Raw genomic sequence first — 19,205 nt, 5'->3', positions numbered from 1 at the left:
ATCACCTCCCTCTGGTGCTCCTCCCCCTTCCCTCTCTTCCATGATCTTCTGTCCTCTCCTATCAGATTCCCTCTTCTCCAGCCCTTTATCTCTTTCACCAAACAACTTCCCAGCTCCTACTTCATCCCCTCCCCTCGACTGGTTTCACCGATCACCTACCACCTTGTACTCTTCCTCCCCTCCTCCCACCTTCTTCCTTTCCTTTCCAGTCTTGATGAAGCGTCTCAGCCTGAAATGTTGACTGTTTACTCTTCTCCATAGATGCTGCCTGGCCTGCTGAGTTTCTCCAACAATGTGTGTGTGTTGTTTTGGATTTCCAGCATCTGCAGATTGCCTCATGTTCGGAATATGAGGTGCTGCTTCTCCAACCTGAGAGTGGCCTCATTGTGGCAGAAGAGGAGGCTGTTGGATCAACACGTCAGAACAGGAATGGGGGTAGGAAAATTAAACGGTTAGGTAGCATGAAATTCCACTTTTGCAGATGGAGCCGAGGTGCTCGACAAAGCAGTCCCTGCCAGGTCTCATCAGTGTAGTGGTGGCCGCATTGGGAGCACCGGATACAGTAGACAACCCCAACAGATTCGCAGATGAAGTGTTGCCTCACCTGGAAGGACTGTGTGGGACGAGGTGAATGGGCTGGTGTTGCATTTCTGCCACTTACAGGGAAAAAAAGCAGGAGGGAGATTAGTCAGGAGGGACAGATGGACAAGGGAATCATGGAGGGACCAATCTCTGCAGAATGTGGAGAGTGAGGCGGAGGTAAAGATGTATTTGATGGTAGATGGTGGAAGTTGCAGAGAGTGGTGTGCAGGCTCATGGGGTGGTAGGTGAGGACAACAGGAACTCTATCCCAGTTAAGGCGTGAGCAGATGGGGTGAGCACCATGTCCAGGAAGTGGAGGTGCGGGTGAGGGCAGAATCAATGGTGGAGGAAGGGAATCCCCGTTCTTTGAAAGAGGACATCCCTGATGTCCTGGAAAGGAAACCCTCATCCTGTGAACAGATGCAACAGAAAGGAAGGAACTGAGAAACAAAGATAGGGTGGGAAGAGGTATGATCAAGTAAGCCACAGGAATCGGTAGGAGAAGAACCCATTCACTGAAGAGAACTTGTAATTCTCCTTAGACCTGTGGAGCTTAAGATGAATTTTGACAGAGCCATTCAAAATTATCAAACTTCTGTTACTGCTATCCCATTGTACTAACTCAAGAAACACAGAATGTCTTTGCTTTATTGCTTTACGCTCTCTACACTCACAACTGTGTGACTGGGCACACCTGAAATGGCATTTATAAGTTTATAGATGACATCATTGGTGTTGAAAGATTCTCAGACGGTGACGAGGAGGCATCCATGATCGAATAGTTCAGCAGTGTGGTAAGAACAACCTTGCACAACATCAGTAAGACCAAGGATTTGGTTATGGATTTCAAGAAGAGGAAATTGGGAGAATACACACCAGTCCCACAAACTCCAAGTAGTGGTGGACATAGCTCAGCAAAGCACAGAAACCAACCTCCCCTCCACGGGCTTTCTCTGCACTTCTTGCCTCAGGAAAGCTACTAACATAATCAAAGACCCCACCCACCCTGTGTAGTCTCTCCTCGCCTTTCCCATTGTTCAGAAGGTACAAAAGCTTGAAATCACCTACCAGCAGGCTCAAGGACGGCTGCTACCCTGCTGTTATAAGATTATTGAATTGTCTCCTGGTATGATAAGATTGACTCGACCCCACAATCTACCTCATGTCCTTGCACCTTGTTTGCCTTTCCTGCACTTTCTCTGTACATGTAACACTTTGTTCTGCACTCTGTGATTGTTTTCCCGTGTACTACCTCATTACACTTGTGTCATGAAATGATCTGTATGATGACATGAAAACAAAGTTTCTTACTGTACATCAGTACATGTGACAATAATTATCCAACTAATGTGTTGCCTGAAAGGGGAATGAAGGCAGATTCAATTGCAACTTTCAAAAGCAAATGAAGGGGAAAATTTTCAGGACTATGGGCAAAGAATGGTGCAATAGTATAGTGTACAGAAGATCAGCACAATCACAACAGTGCGAATGGTTTCCTCCAGTGATGACCTGATGATCCTCGGCGTTCTGAAGCAGAGATTGAAACTTGCTTACTGTTAATATGCAGCACAACATTTAATCTTGAAAAGCATTACAACAGATTCCAAACATCCCCTTCTGGTTAATCTCGAGACAGTAAATCGTTGTATCGAAAATAAGAAAAGGAATGAATCCAGATGGAGAATGGAGGTTCAGTCATGGAAATAAATCCCCATGCTTGTGTTACTGGACCCTGATCCAGACATGTTAAATTCAAGTAATTAAATAGAATGTGACTGAAATAAACAAGTTTGTGCTGAAGACAGTAATAATGAAAGTACAAAACTTGCTAATTCACTAATCAAAGTGAACACCTTGACTTAGAAGCAAAGACTATTCAAGTATTCGACCACAACATCAATTCTTTCTGGAAATAATGAAAGAAAAACAATCTCCTACTCTAAATGCATCTGCCTGGTTTATATCCACCCATTATTCCCTGCCTGTTCATGTGCCTAAAGGTCTCTCAAATGTTGCTATCATATCAGCTTCAACCATGTTCCAGGCATCTTCCAACTTGTGTAGGAAAAAAACTTGCCTCACAGATCTCTTCTAAACTTTTCCCCTCTGACTTTAAAGCTACACTCTCTGGTATTTGATACTTCTGCTCTGGAAAAAAGATTCTGACTGTTAACGTATCACAATTTTATGTCAGTGGATTCTGGTTAATTGGGTCATCAGTTAATCGAGGCAGCCACTTATTTGGGAGAACTGTTAAAGAACAAAAGCTAATTAAGAAAATAGCCACTATTCCCTTTGTTTGAAACACTATGCCACTTAATTGGGACAGGAAATTGCTGCCAAATAGTTTCTAACACCATCAGTTGCATGCACTTGTGTGGCTGTTAGACATTACACTGTGCTTAGAGCAGACAGTGTTAAAATAGTGTCAGTTGAGTGTGTTTGTGTTCAAAAGCCATTATTTTTGTCACGGATAGTTAGTGAGAAATAAGTAAGAAGATAATTCAGAACTGTTTTGCTCACTGCAGTTTCAAGCATTCAGATTTGAAGTTGCCAGAAATGGCTAGGAGTGTAAATTAAACAGTTTAATTACTTCAACAAGTTCGGAACGACAAAGAACCTGAAGATATCGATAAGGTACATCATGTCAACTATTGCAATGTTCATTTACCTTATGTGCACAGATGATGTCTCTGCCAAGCATCAGGAGAACCTCAGCAGAAGAGTCAAGTGGAGGAATCTTGTCAGCTGGGGCCTTGAGATGTGAATGACTGTGTACAGCTTCAGGAGTTGGAATTGCACTCCTCTATGAGGGCTGGAAGAGTAAGCAGACCTCCTCCACTATTGACTCCAGGACAAATCCACTGGCTCTCCTTCCAGCAACTTCTGATGTTCCAGAACACGTCTTTAGTAGGGAGTATGGGGAACTTGTAATACTGAATACATCAAAGGTGTTGATTTTGCCTATGACAAATTATCTTGATCATCTAATATCACATACGCCTTTATTTTTTGCTCAGTATGTCCTATCAGATAAATGTTAGCCAGACAAATTTTAGAGCAGAATTTGCCTTGGAAGTCTTTCCTGTACACAGCTGTGCGTGAGGAAGTATCTACGTCTGACAGACGATCAGCTGGATCCCACCAGACTCTGCAGTGGGTATGCTGGAACCGGTAGTAACCCAGGTGCTGGCCCTGAATTGATAGCTTTATAGTCTTTTGCTCGGTGTGCCGTTGAACCACATTTGAAACATGTTGAGTGCTCCTTTAGAATATGCCCCTAGTCTGCAAGCAGTTTTCCTCCGAATCCTCTGCATTTTCTTAGGGGGTGAAGTTTCTTATGGATGGGGCATTGTCCATCGGATTTCATAGTAAAATGTTCTACTTCAGTTTTGCCATCCTTGTTAGGGGTTTGCGCTTTCCATGCTTTTGCTGACATGTACAGGAAGTTGAAAGCATAAAACTAGGGTTATTTTACGTTATTTATCTATGTAGAGATACAGCACAGAATGAGGCCCTTCTGGTCCTTTGACTTGCTCTGCCAGAAACCCCCAATTTAACCCTAGCCTAATCACAGGACAATTTGCCCACTAACCAGTACATCTTTAGGCTGTGGGAGAAAACCAGAGCACCCTGAGGAAACATTCCACAGGAGGACATACAAACTCCTTACAGAAGCTGCCGGGATTGAATTCTGACATCCCAAATTATAATAGCATTGCGTATTTCTGCATGGAGGGAGATGCATTCCACAAGAATGAAAATGGTCAATGGGGGCATGATACTTTGCTTTAGTCTTGAACCCTTCAGTTATCCACTGCTTTTGCATATTGCTTTGTAGTTTCTCCACTACAGGGTTTATTCCTTTTGCTGTATGCAAGAAACTCAGCCCTTGTAGGTAACCTTCATTTTTTTGTGGCTTGCAGTTCCGCCAACAAATCTGCAAACTCCTGGAACTTCTGTGATTCTTTGGGAGCGCTTGGAAAACTTTGTGATGGTTTGACTTCCAGGATAGATAACTGGCAGACTGGTTGTCGAACACTTTTAGTTCTGCTGTGACTCAGTCTCGACAAGCCAAATCTAATGCACCTACAGTTCCTGAATGAGAGCATGTGGAGAATGGTTTGCCAAATGTGTGTCCTGGGATGGAGGGAGGTGCAGTCTGTCCATGTTTGTGCTGATGGGATTGGCATCAGTAGCGCTGTGGTTCAACTGTGGAAGGGGATGTAGCTGTTGACCTTGACTGTCAACACCTGGACAACGAGAGAGACAAGCTGGCTGAGTGATGTGGACTCCTTGTAGAGCTGGAGTACGGGAGCACAGAAAGCGTTTGGGCATATTCCTTAATAAGATGCATTGGCTGTTCTGACGCAAAGTTAGGCACTCCACTGTCTAAGTCAGCTGCTGCTTCATATTAGCTTGATTCTACTGAGGCAGCCTTAGCTTCACTCTTCCTTGAGTGCACTTAATGAGCTCAATACATGCTCTCCGTGTCTATACGAGCTTTCTCCGCACTTAAGCAAACACTGCTCTCATTCTTGCCACTTCAGCTTTGGCACGGGCTCATGATGCTAATTGTGGTTTCACTTCAGCATCAGGAAGACACAATTGATGAGCCACAATCTGATCTTGCCTCCAGGTCTTGGCAATCAATGTTGCTTGGCTCAGAAGCCAACATGATTGTCTACAGCATTCAGATGCAGATCCAGTCCGTGGGCAATGCCTCTGAAGACCAGCCACCTTTTCACTACTGCCCTCGTTGCGCACATGAATACAACTATGCAGCCAGCACTCTGATAACAGTTTATCACCGTTTCATTTTTCATTGGCTAAGTATTAGCACATGATGCACATGCAGTGACTGTACCTTTTATCTGGTCCTTCATTTATTTCAGCAGTTTGCCTTATATCAGTATAAAAGTGTCAGTCTCTTATTAAGGATCCCCATCACCCAGGACATGCCCTCTTTTCATTGTTACCATCAAGAAGGAGGTACAGAAGCCTGAAGGTACACACTCAATGATTCAGGAACAGCTTTTACTCCTCTGACATCCAATTCCTAAATAGACATTGAACCCATGGACACCTCACTTATAAAAAATATTATTTCTGTTTTTTGCACCATTTTTAATTTAACATACATATATATTTACTGTAATTGATTTATATATTTACTTCTATATTATCATGTATTGCATTGTACTGCTGCCACTAGGTTAACAAATTTCATGACATTAAACCTGATTCTGAAAAATTGGCAACTTGTCTTTTCTCTTCATCTCAGTCCTTCCCTTTAGCTTCAAATGTTCTGTATCTGTCCTTTGTTTAATCTTTAAAATAAATAATTGTGAAATAAGTTTTCACTCATTCTTGGACTCCTAAAAAACCTGGGGATTGAAAAAAAAATCACCAGATCTTGCACCCCTCAGCAACAGTACAGACCAGGGGAAACAATCCATCTTTCAATCAAGCTCTCCAGTCTCAGTAACATCTTTGTGAATCTTCCTTTCACCTTTTCCAGCCTAATGACGTACTTTCAATAGCTAAGTAACCAGAAGCTCACACAATACTCCAAATTTGGTCACCAAAGTTTTGTCCAATTCTAACATGATACCCCAATTCTTGTACTCAGTGCTTTGACAGATGAAGGCAAGCATTTGAAGACAATGCTGTCTTCACCACCTATGGTATCAATATTCGTTTATTATTGTCACATGTACCAAGATAGTGAAAAGCTTGTCTATACATATCAAATCATGACAGTGTATCGAGCTAGAACAAGGTAAAACAAGGCAGAATAAAGTGTAAAAGTTACCGAAAGAGCATAGTTCAGCTAAATGATAAAGTGCAAGATTATAACGAAGTAGATTACGAGGCCATGTGCCCATGTATAAGTTGTTGCCAAAATGAGGATTTATATACTAGGTCTCTCTGTACTGCAGTCCCTTCTGGGCCCTGGCATTTACTGCGCAAGTCCTGCTCAGGTTTAGCTCATCATGTGTGGGTAGCACGAGCATAGCAGTTACTGCAATGCTATTACAGTGGCAGAGACCAGGGCTCAATCAAGAGTCACAGAAAACTACAACATAGAAACAGGCCCTTCGTCCATTCTTGTCCATGTGAACCATTTAAACTGCCTAGTCCCATTGACCTGCACCCAGCCCACACCCCTCCCATCCATGTGCCCATCCAAACTTCTCCTAAATGCTAAAATCATAATTACATGCACCACTATAGTGCTGACAACTCGTTCCACACTCTCACCACCCTCTGAGTGATGAGGTTTCCCCTCGTGTTCGCCTTAAACGTCTCACCCATGATCTCTAGGTAGTCCCATCCAACCTTAGTGGAAAAAGCCTGCTTGCATTTACCCTATCTATACCCCTCAATGTTCTATAGCTCTATCAAATCTCCCTCAATCTTCTATATACTAATTTATTCAATCTTTCCTTATAGCTCAGGTCCTCCCCCCTCAGCTATACACTTGTAAATTTTCTCTGTACCTTTCAATCTTATTTACATCTTTCCTGTAGGTAGGTGGCTAAAACTGAACTCAATACTCCAAGCAACACACACAAAATGCCAGAGGAATTCAGCAGGCCAGGCAGCAGCTAGGAAGAGAGTATCATTGACATTTCAGGCTGAAACACTTCAGCAGGACTGCAGAAAAGAAGCTGAGTAGATTGTCAAAATCTACACAATACTCCAAATTAGGTCTCAACAATGTCTTATACAAGGTCAACATAACATCCCATCTCCTGTACTCAATACTTTGATCTATGAATACCAACGTGCCAAAAATTTTCTTTACAAACCTATCTACCTGTGACGCCACTTTCAATGAATTATGGTCCTGTATTCCCAGATCCTTTTGTCCCACCATACCCCTCAGTGCCTACTATGCAAGTATACCTGGTTCGTCCTCCCAAAGTGCAACATCTCAAACTTGTCTGCATTAAGTTCTATCTGCTATTTTCAGCCCATTGTTCCAGCTGGTCCAGATCCCGCTGCAAGCTTTGATAGTCTTCTTCGCTGTCCACTACAGCCCCAATCTTGGTGTCATCCACAAATTTAGTGATTACGTTAACCAAATTATCACTGAGATTGTTGAGGTAAATAGCAAACAACAATGGAGCCAGCTCTGATCCCTGCAGCACTAGTCATAGCCCTTCAAAGTTCAAAGTAAATTTATTATCAGAGTACAGGTATGTGTCGCTTAATGTCCATGATACGTTCTGTGAAATCGGATGTTATGTGATTTGGATGATGTGCGAACACCATATTATATACTGAGAAAACCTATGTGGAGTACTGTAATGTACTTGTATTGACTAAACTCATGTCATTAGCAATTTCTCCATATCGATATAGGTCCCTCTCGCATTTTTGTGAGCCTTGTAGTTTTCAGTGCAGTCAATCCTTTAACAGCTACGAGAATTTTTTCTTTGTTTTTCAGGATCGTCGTGATTGTCGAGTGCGACATGCCTAAATCCCGAGCAATAGCATTCACTGGTTTTCCATCTCATATTGTTTAATAACCTTTTGTTTCACTTCCAAATCAATACTTTTCCTTTGCCTCTTGCTGCTGCTATCACTAGGAGTGGTTTTGCTGCGTTTGGAAGCCATGATGCACTTTACGGTAATATTTTCGAAAGAAAATGAAACAGCGAGATAACGCTACCACACTCAAGAGACACGCGATACACGAGATTGATTGGTTACGTCCGCTACGTCACATTCTCTGATCGGGACTACGGACGTACATGCGATTGGACGTTGTCCAAATGGACGTTAAGCCGCACACACGTGTACATACACGTCACCGCATACAACCTTGAGATTCTTCTTTCTGTGGGTATACTCAGCAAATCTATAGAACAATGACTATAACACAATAAATGAAAGATGAACCAGAAGATAACAACTGTGGAAATGGAAGTATAAATAGCAAAAAATAACGAGAACATGAAATGGGAAGATAAAAGTCCTTAAAATGAGATCACAGGTTGTGGGGAAAGTGAGTGCAGTTATCCCGTTTTGTTCAAGAGCCTGATGGTTGAGGGGTAGTAACTGTTCTTGAACCTGGTGATGTGAGTCCTGAGGCACTTGTACCTTCTACCTGATGGCAGCAGCCAGAAAAGAACATGGCCTGGGTGCTGAGGATCTCTGATGATGACACTGCTTGCCTATGACAGAGTTACATGTAAACGTGCTTAATGGTTAGACAGATTCTCTGCCTCTGATCCTCCAATGAGGACAGACTCATGGACTTCCGGTTTTCCTCTCCTGAAGTCTACAAGCAGTTCCTTGGTCTTGCTGACATCGAGTGAGAGGTTGTTGTTATAACACCTCTCTGTCAAATATTCAATCTCCTGTATGCGGATTCATCACCACCTTTGATACAGCCCGCAACAGTGATGTCATCAGCAAACTTGTACATGGTGTTAATGCTGTGCTTAGCCTCGCAGTCATAGGTGTAGAGCAAGTAGAGTAAGGGGGCTAAGCAGACATCCCTGTTGTGCACCTGTGCTGATGGAGATCGTGTAGATGTTTTTGCCAATCCGAACTGACTGGGATCTACAAGTGAAGACATCCACAATCCAATCGCGCAACAAGGTGTTGAAGCCAAGGTTTACTGATTAGCTTTGAGGGGATGTTGGTATTAAATGTTGAGATTTAATCGATAAGGAGCATCCTGATGTATGCATCTTACTGTCCAGCTGTTCCAGGGTTGAGTGAAGAGCCAATAAGATGGTATCTGCTGTGGGCCTGTTGCTCCGGTAGGCAAACTGGAGCGGATCCTAGTCGCCTCTCAGGCAGGAGCTGATATGTTTCATTACCAGCCTCTCAAAACACTTCATCACTGTGGATGTAACTGTCATTGAGGCAGGTCGCCACACTCTTCTTGGGCATCAGTATAATTGAAGCCTGCTTGAAGCAGTTGAGAGGTTAAGGATATCAGTGAACACACCAGCCAGATGGTCAGCACAGGTCTTTAGTACATGGTCAGGTACCCTGTCTGGACCAGATGCTTTCCTTGGATTCATCCTCCTGAAGACAATCCACATGTCAGTTTCAGATACCGAGATCAAAGGATCAGGAGACGTGGGCATTCACGATGACTCCTCCATGTTCTGGCGGTCAAAGCAAGCATAGGCAGCATTGAGCTCATCTGGAAGCAAAGACCTGCAGTCCCCCATGCCACAAGATTTAACTTTGCTGGAGGTTATAACATTCAAACCCTGCCACAGCCGTTGAGCATCCCTTGTTGATTCCAGAGAGGCAACTATCCATTACCACTGTCTGGCTTCAACTGCAAAGCCAATGTCTAATCTCTGTCACTACCTCATCTTGAACACCAAGCCACTGAACCTTGTTAACCAACCCCCCATGCTGGACCTTGTCAATTGCTTTGCTAAAGTCCATGTAGACAACATCCACCGCCTTGCCTTCATCAAATTTCCTGGTAACTTCCTCGAAAAACTCGACAACTTTCGTTAGGCATGCCCTACCACTCACAAAGCCACGCTGACTAGTCTTAATCAGTCCCTGTCTTTCCAAAATATCTCATCACCTTCCAATAACTTTCCCACTACTGATGTCAGGCTCACCAGATTTCAGATTTCCTGATTCATTCTGAAAGCCTTTCCTAAACAGTGGAGTAACATCAGCTATACTCTAATCGGCCGGTACCTCTTTGCTGCCCAGAATGATTTAAATATCTCTGCTAAGGACTCTGTAATTTGCGCACTTGCCTCTCACAGGGTCTGAGGGAACACCATACTAGGCCCTGGGATTAGTCCACCCTAATTTGCCTCAAAACAGTAAACACTTGTCTGTAATCTGTATAGGGTCCAGGATCTCTCTGCTTCTTTGCCTCATTTCTATGGACTCCATTCCATCTTCTGAGTAGATACAGATGCAAAAAATCCATTAAGATCTCATCCATTTATTTTGGCTCCACAAGTAGATTACCATTCTGATCTTCCAGAGGACCAATTTTGTCCTTCACAATCCTTTTGCTCTTAATATATCTGCAGAATCCCTGAAGAATTCTCCTTCCCCTTGTCTGTTCGGGCAACCTCATGCCTTTTTTCAGCCTTTCTGATTTTGTAAGTGTTCTCTTGCATTTCTTATACTCCATTAGAATCTCATCTGTTCCTACCTGCCTGTACCTGCATGCACTTCCTTTTTCTTCTTTAATCAGGGCCTCAATATCTCTTGAAATCCAAGGTTCCTGAAACCTGTTATCCTTTCCTTTTATTCTGACAGGCACATACAAGCTTTGTACTTTCAAAGTTTCATTTTTGAAGGCTTCACACTTATCAAATACACCTTTGCAGAAAACAGCCTGTCCCAATCCACACCTGCCAGATCCTTACTGATATTATCAAAATTGGCCTTTTAGAATCTTAACCCACACACCAGACCAATTGTTTTCCATATTTACTTTGAAACTATTGGTATTATAATTAGTAGATGCAAAGTGTTCCCCTACACAAACTTCTGCCACCTGCCCTGTCTCAATCCTGAATAGCAGATCCAAGTATCGCACACTCTCTTGTTGGAAATTCCATATACTGATTAAGGAAACTTTCATGAACACATTTGACAAACTCTATCCCATCTAGTCCTTTTATAGTATTGGAGTTCCAGTCAATATGTGGAAAGTTAAAAACACCTACCATCACAACCTCATGTTTCTTGCAACAGTCTGCAATCTCACTACAAGTTTGTTCCTCTAAATCCTATGGACCGTTAGGTGATCTATAATATAGTCCCATTAACAAAGTCGTACCTTGTTTTATCCTCCAGTTTCACCCATAAAGCCTCACTAAACAGGTTCTCCAGTCTGTTCTCACTGAGCACTTCCATGGTATTTTCACTGACTAGTAATGCCCCCCCTCCTTTAATCCTTCCCGCTCTGTTGCGTCTAAAACAACGGAACCCTGGAATATTGAGCTGCCAGACCTGTCCCTTCATTAGTCCCTTCACTAATGGCTACAAGGTCAGAATTCCATGTATTGATCCATACCCTGAGCTCATCTGCCTTTCCTACAATACTCATTGCATTGAAATACACAAAACTCAGGACATTAGTCATATCTTGCACAACCTTTTGATTTCTGACTTTAAGGTCTTAACAACATATCTGTTCTGTTCTGTTCCCCCCCCCGCAACTCTAGTTTAACTCCTCCCCACAACTAACCCTGTGTCCCCCCCCCCCCGCCACCTGTAGTACTAGTAAACCTTCCTGCTAGGATATCGGTCCACCTACAATTTAGGTGCAAACCACTGTCTGTAAGGAGTCTGTACATTGGCCCCATGACCACATGGCTTTCATCCAGCTGTTTCAGTTTCCCCCCACATTCGAAAGGAGTAAGGGTTTGTAGTTTAATCGGATACATGGGTGAAATTAGGTGGCGCAGACTCATTGGGCCAGAAGGGCCTGTTACCATGCTGTATCTTGAAATAAAATAAAATACAACATTTGTAATTGTCCAGGGTAAATTCAAACACATGATCCACATTGACAGATGATCTATATTGTGCCATAATCTTTCTGACAGTTCACTATAGCACTAATTTTGCAAATTTACTAACCAGGCCATCTACATCATTATCCAAATATGGGAAACAATGTTGGGCCCAGCACTATCACAGGCCTCCAATCTGCAAAAGATCCCCTGAGGGAGGGATGGTGAAGGCAGAGAGATGATGGAGAGTGGAGGAGGGAACCCACAGTGTAATCTCACGCCCAGCTGTCACTCTCACCAAAGGCCTCTCTGTGTTCATCCCCACCAAGCGCTGGCAATTTACATCAGCCCAACAGAGGCAACAACAGGACACCACAACTGCCCCCGCCGCACCCTCTGACTCCAACCACCAAGTCCATATTGTATTCATTTGCCTCGCCCATCTTGTAACTTAATCTTCCACACCAATGCCTAATATGTAAAGGTCTTGCTGATAGACATCATCTACCACCCTGCTCTGATCAATCCTCTTGATCACGTCTTCAGAAAAAAAACCTCATTTGTGAGACCCCAATTCTCCTATCCAACCTGCCAATTTCCTTTCCAGTGCTCATGAAGGTTCTTGGCCAACTTGGGGGGGGGGTGGAAGGAGAGGCTTAAAAGAAAGATGCAGCAAACAAGAGAGTGGGGAAGACTGAGGAGTAGATTAGGTGACAGGGGATAAGGGGAGAGGCGGCAGAAAGACGATCAGATGGGAGATGGGGCAGATGATGAGGGAGGGAAGCCACAGTCAACGCTCAGAAACGCTGCTCTCACCGTTGTTCCGGCAACCTCTCTCGTGTTCTTTCACGGCGGCCGCTCCTCCCGTCCACTCCCGCCGCCACCTCACGTCAACCCAGTTGAAGTAACAAAAGACGGGACGCTCCAACTGCACCTGCGCAATAATCCGGCATGCCGCAGCCCACCCGGCGCATTCTGGGAACTGGAGTCCAGTTAATGTCAGCGAAAGGAAACCTCCGGCGGTGTTGCTGTTAAAAACTACAGTTCCCGTCAGCCTTCCTTCCCATTCATACAGCAAGGCATGAGGTATTGTTGAGAGGTATGTTCGATTTACGTGCCTACAAAGGAACAGGTGGCGTCGGAAGAGGAAGGCGGCAGGACTGTATGGAGGTGTCCCCACTGGCCCCCTATTCCAGTTTTACTCGCCATCCATCACAGCTAATGCATTACAATGCAGGAGCCTGCACAACGTTTCAAGAACAACATCCCCTGACCCCCCCCATCAAGTTTCTAAATGGATAACGAACAGTACCTCACTAAGTTTCCTCTTTTCGCACTACCTATCTAATTTTATAAGTAAAATGCTTGTCTGTTGCATCTTTATATTCACACACACGTGTATATAATTTAATTATAAAATTAAATTATATACACGTGTGTGTATATAAAGATGCAACAGACAAGAATGAAGAACACTGAGTAGATTATTTATTGTAAATTATACTTTTTATTAACCATATAACAATTACAGCACGGAACCAGGCCATCTCGGCCCTTCTAGTCCGTGCCGAACTCCTACTTTCACCTAGTCCCACCGACCTGCACTCAGCCTATAACCCTCCATTCCTTTCCTGTCCAATTTAACTTTAAACGGCAACATCGAACCACTTCTCAACCACTTCTGCTGGAAGCTCGTTCCACACAGCTGCCACTCTCTGAGTAAAGAAGTTCCCCTCTTATTACCTCTAAACTTTTGTCCTTTAACTCTCAACTCATGTCCTCTTGTTTGAATCTCCCCCACTCTCAATGGAAAAAGCCTATCCACGTCAACTCTATCTATCCCCCTCATAATTTTAAACACCTCTATCAAGTTCCCCCCTCAACCTTCTACGTTCCAAAGAATAAAGACCCGACTTGTTCAACCTTTCGCTGTAACTTAACTGATGAAACCCAGGTAACATTCTAGTAACCCTCTGTACTCTATTTTGTTGACATCTTTCCTATAATTCAGTGACTAAAACTGTACACAATACTCCAAATTTGGCCTCATCAATGCCTTGTACAATTTCAATATTGCATCCCAACTCCTATACTCAATGCTTTGATTTATAAAAGCCAGCATACCAAAAGCTTTCTTCACCACCCTATCCACATCAGATTCCACCTTCAGGGAACCATGCACCATTATTCCTAGATCCCTCTGTTCTACTACATTCTTCAATGCCCTACCATTTACCATGTATGTCCTATTTTGATTAGTCCTACCAAAGTGTAGCACCTCACATTTATCAGCATTAGACTCCATCTGCCATCTTTCAGCCCACTCTTCCAACTGGCCTAAATCTCTCTTCAATGTATTATTGCTGCAAAACAAATTTCACGACATATGCCAGTGATATTAAGCCCGATTCTGATTCTGCAGAATAGTTCACTGATGCATTATTAGTCTACTTAAAAATAAAAGGCCAAGTCGACATCGGATAGTTCAAAACCTTCCTCCTTGACTACTGTGCCCAGTTCTAATCATTGGCAAGACGGGAGGTTGTCCTTAGATATGTTAAAATTATTTGCTGGGGAGATATCTTCCTGAAGAGTCCATTTTATATGTGGCCTCTTGAATGTTGCAGTGTAAAATGGTTGAAATTGGAGCCATTGGAATCAGTTTTGTAAGTGTCAGTACAAGAACTGTGTTCCAGCAAGGGACAACGTCAGAATAACTGTATCACAGTGAGAGTTGGTAGCTAGATGTGTCAGTAAATGTGGTAGTGTACACATTCCAGTACACTTGAAACAAGACCTATGTCAGGATGCTGTTTGTCAACTATAGCTCAGCATTTAACACCATCATTCCCACAATCCTGATTGGGAAGTTGCAGAACCTGGGCCTCTGTACCTCCCTCTGCAATTGGATCCTTGACTTCCTAACCGGAAGACCACAATCGGTGCAGATTGGTGATAACATCTCCTCCTCGCTGACGATCAACACTGGTGCACCTCAGGCATATGTGTTTAGCCCACTGCTCTATTCTCTCCATACCCATGACTGTGTGGCTAGGCAAAACTCAAATACTATCTTATAAAGTTGCTGATGATACGACCATTGTTGGTAGAATCTCAGATGCAGACGAGAGGGCATACAGGAGCGAGATGTACCAGCTAGTGGAGTGGTGTCACAGCAACAACCTTGCACTCAATGTCAGTAAGATGAAAGAGCTGATTGTGGACTTCAGGAAGGGCAAGACGAAGGAACACATACCAATCCTCATAGAGGGATCAGAAGTGGAGAGTGTGAGCAGTTACACATTCTTGGGTGTCAAGATCTCTGAAGATCTAACCTGGTCCCAACAAATTCAGCAACACACATAAAAGTTGCTGGTGAACGCAGCAGGCCAGGCAGCATCTCTAGGAAGAGGTACAGTCAATGTTTCAAGCCGAGATCCTTTGTCAGGACTAACTGAAAGAAGAGCTAGTAAGAGATTTGAAAATGGGAGGGGGAAGGGAGATCCGAAATGATAGGAGAAGACAGGAGGGGGAGAGATGGAGCCAACAGCTGGACAGTTGATTGGTAAAAGGGATATGAAAGGATCATGGGACAGGAGGCCTAGGGAGAAAGAAAGGGGGAGAGGGAAAGCCCAGAGGATGGGCAAGGGGTATAGTGAGGGGGACAGGGGGAGAAAAAGGAAAATAATGGATGGAGTACAAGGGGGAGATGGGGCATTAGCTGATCTCCCAGTGGCTACACATTTTAATTCCACGTCCCATTCCCATTCTGATATGTCTATCCATGGCTTCCTCTACTGTAAAGATGAAGCCACTCTCAGGTTGGAGGAACAACACCTTATATTCCATCTGGGTAGCCTCCAACCTGATGGCATGAATATTGACTTCTCAAAATTCTGCTAATGCCCCACCTCCCCCTCGTACCCCATCCATTATTTATTTATATACACACATTCTTTTTCTCTCTCTCCTTTTTCTCCCTCTGACTATACCCCTTGCCCATCCTCTGGGCCTCCCCCCCTCCCCCTTTTGTTCTCCCTAGGCCTCCTGTCCCATGATCCTCTCATATCCCTTTTGCCAATCACCTGTCCGGCTCTTGGCTCCATCCCTCCCCCTCCTGTCTTCTCCTATCATTTCAGATCTCACCCTCCCCCTCCCACTTTCAAATCTCTTACTAACTCTTCCTTCAGTTAGTCCTGACGAAGGGTCTCGGCCCGAAATGTCGACTGTACCTCTTCCTAGAGATGCTGCCTGGCCTGCTGCATTCACCAGCAACTTTGATGTGTGTTGCTTGAAATTCCAGCATCTGCAGATTTCCTTGTGTTTGCCAAACATATCAATGCAGTTATAAAGGAAGACAGTAACTATACTTCATTATAAGTTTGAAGAGACTTGGTATGTCAACAAAAACTTCTGTAGATGTACCGTGGAGAGCATTCTCACAGGCTGCATCACTGTGTGGTATGGGGCAGGGGGTGGGGGGAGAGCTACTGCACAGGACTGAAAGAAGCTGCAGAGGGTTGTAAATTTAGTTGGCTCCATCTTGGGTACTAGCCTACAAAGTACCCAGGACATCTTCAAGGAGCGGTGTCTCAGAAAGGCAGCGTCCACTATTAAGGATCTCCAGCACCTCAGGACCTGCCCTTTCCTTTTCTCACTGTTACCATCAGGTGGGAGGTACAGAAGTCTGAAGGCACAAACTCAGCAATTCAGGAACAGCTTCTTCCCCTTTGCCATCCGATTCCTGAATGGACATTGAACCCGTGAACACTACCTCACTTTTTTAAGATATATTATTTGGTTTTTTTTTGCACAATTTAAAATCTATTCAATATATGTATACTGTAATTGATTTACTTATGTATTATTATGTTTTTCTTCTTCTGTATTATGTATTGCATTGAACTGCTGCTGCAAAGTTGACAAATTTCATGACATATGCTGGTGATAATAAACCTGATTCTGATTCTTTAATCATATCCCTTCCATGTTGTTATAGCACAATGTCAGCCAACAATCTGGCACTCAGATCAGATCACCAAGGTAAATGGAAGTGACGCTAACTCTTGAAAGTAGCAATTTGCTAGGTTCCCAGATCTCATAAGATCCAGATTTCCCTCCTCGAAGAGCATTAGTGGATTTTTACCACAATCTGGTATTTTCATGAACACCATGACAAGGAGTAGCTTGTTATTTCAGATTTAATTAATTTATACTCCCTGCTGTTCAAACCGCTTTTTCTGGGTCAGCAGTCCATTCCTTGGGCTTAATTGAACCACTATAGAGAGAACATCACCAACCACGTTGACGATACAGCCAAGAAACCTCATCGGCACATCTACTTCCTCAGAAGGCAAAAGGAATTTGGCATGCCCCCGTCAACCCTTACCCATTTTGACTGATACACCATAGAAAGCATTCTACCTGGATGCATCACAGACTGGCGTGGCAACTGCTTGGCACAGGACCACAAGAAATTGCAGAGAATTGTGGACACAACTCAGCCTACCAAGGAAAACAGCCTCCTCTCCATGGTCTGTCTACACACCCTGCTGCCTCAGTATAGCAGCCAACTTAAAGACACCACTGATGCGAGACATTCTCTTCTCTCCTCTCCCGTCAGGCAGATGATACAGAAGCTTGAAATCACATGCTGGCATTGTCAAGGACAGCTTCTATCCTTCTGTTGTTTCTCTTATATACAATGGAAACTTGACCTCACAAACCCCATTGTGTCCTTGTATTATGTCTACCTGCACAGCACCCTCTCTGTAACTTCCAACTGCACTCAGTTATCGTTTATCATCCTTCTGCCTCAGTGCACTGTTAGAAACATCGAAAACCTACAGCACAATACAGGCCCTTCGGCCCACAAAGCTGTGCCGAACATGTTCTTACCTGAGAAATTACCTAGGGTTACCCATAGCCCTCTGTATTTCTCAGCTCCATATACCTGTCTAGGAGTCTCTTAAAAGACCCTATGTATCCACCTCCACCACCGTTGCCAGCAGCCCATTCCACGCACTCACCACTCTCTGCATAAACAACCACAACTTACCCCTGACATCTCCTCTGTTCCTACATCCAAGCACCTTAAAACTGTGCCCTTTCGTGTCAGCCATTTCAGCCCTGGGAAAAAGCCCCTGAGATTCCACACGATCAATGCCCCTCATCAACTTATACACCTCTATCAGGTCACCTCTCATCCTCCGTCGCTCCAAGGAGAAAAGGCTGAGTTCACTCAACCTGTTCTCATAAGGCATGCTCCCCAATCCAAGCAACATCCTTGTAAATCTCCTCTGCACCCTTTCTATGGTTTCCACATGCTTCCTGTAGTGAAGCGACCAGAACTGAGCACAGTACTCCAAGTGGGGTCTGACCAGGGTCCTATATAGCTGAAACATCACCTCTTGGCTCCTAAACTCAATCCCATCATTGATGAAGGCCAATGCCCTGTATGACTTCTTAACCACAGAGTCAACCTGCATAGCAGCTTTGAGTGTCCTATGGACTCGGACCCTAAGATCCCTCTGATCCTCCACACTGCCAAGTGTCTTACCATTAATACTATACTCTGTCATCATATTTTACCTCCAAAATGAACCACCTCGCACTTATCTGGGTTGAACTCCATCTGCCACTTCTCAGCTGTTGCAATAGTTTGATTTGTATGAAGAGTATGCAAGACAAGATGTTCACTGTACCTCAGTACATATGACAATAAGAAACCCATTTACCAATTTAATATACTAGGCAACTGAACCTGTCAAATGCACACAATGAATCTATTAATGGCTTGCTCATTAGAAGCTCTGCTCTCTCATCAAATTCAAAGTAAATTTATTATCAAAGTAAGCATAGGTTACGACCTTGAGATTCATTTTCTTGCATGCCTTTAAAAAAAAAGAAATACATTTTATGAAAACTAAACAAAAACAAAGAGTGATAGACAACCAATTTATAAAAGACAAATATGTGCATACATAAATAAATAATACCGAGAACATGAGTTGTAGAGTCCTTGAAAGTGAGTTTGTAGGTTATGGAATTTGTGATCATCTGCACATGTATTTTGGATTAGGTCTGAAGGAAAACAGATGAAAAGTTTAAAGCTCCCAAGCAATTCCCCAGCTTGATACTGTATTC

At 43.5% G+C, this 19,205-nt stretch overlaps 1 protein-coding gene across 1 annotated transcript in view; it reads right to left on the bottom strand.

The window, feature by feature from the left end:
• LOC140185603 (palmitoyltransferase ZDHHC16-like) overlaps window positions 1-12,978 on the bottom strand; it is a 35,741-nt gene extending 22,763 nt beyond the window's left edge. The window contains exon 1 of the mRNA XM_072239003.1: window positions 12,876-12,978. The gene's annotated coding sequence lies outside the window, so the exon portion shown is untranslated. The remainder of the gene's footprint in view (window positions 1-12,875) is intronic.
• Between the last annotated feature and the right edge of the window lie 6,227 nt (window positions 12,979-19,205).

The sequence above is a fragment of the Mobula birostris genome, chromosome 21 (assembly GCF_030028105.1).
Source record: "Mobula birostris isolate sMobBir1 chromosome 21, sMobBir1.hap1, whole genome shotgun sequence".
NCBI classification, from domain to species: domain Eukaryota; kingdom Metazoa; phylum Chordata; class Chondrichthyes; order Myliobatiformes; family Myliobatidae; genus Mobula; species Mobula birostris.
Note: the sequence above shows the minus strand (reverse complement) of the source record. Positions and strands in the feature narration are given on the sequence as shown.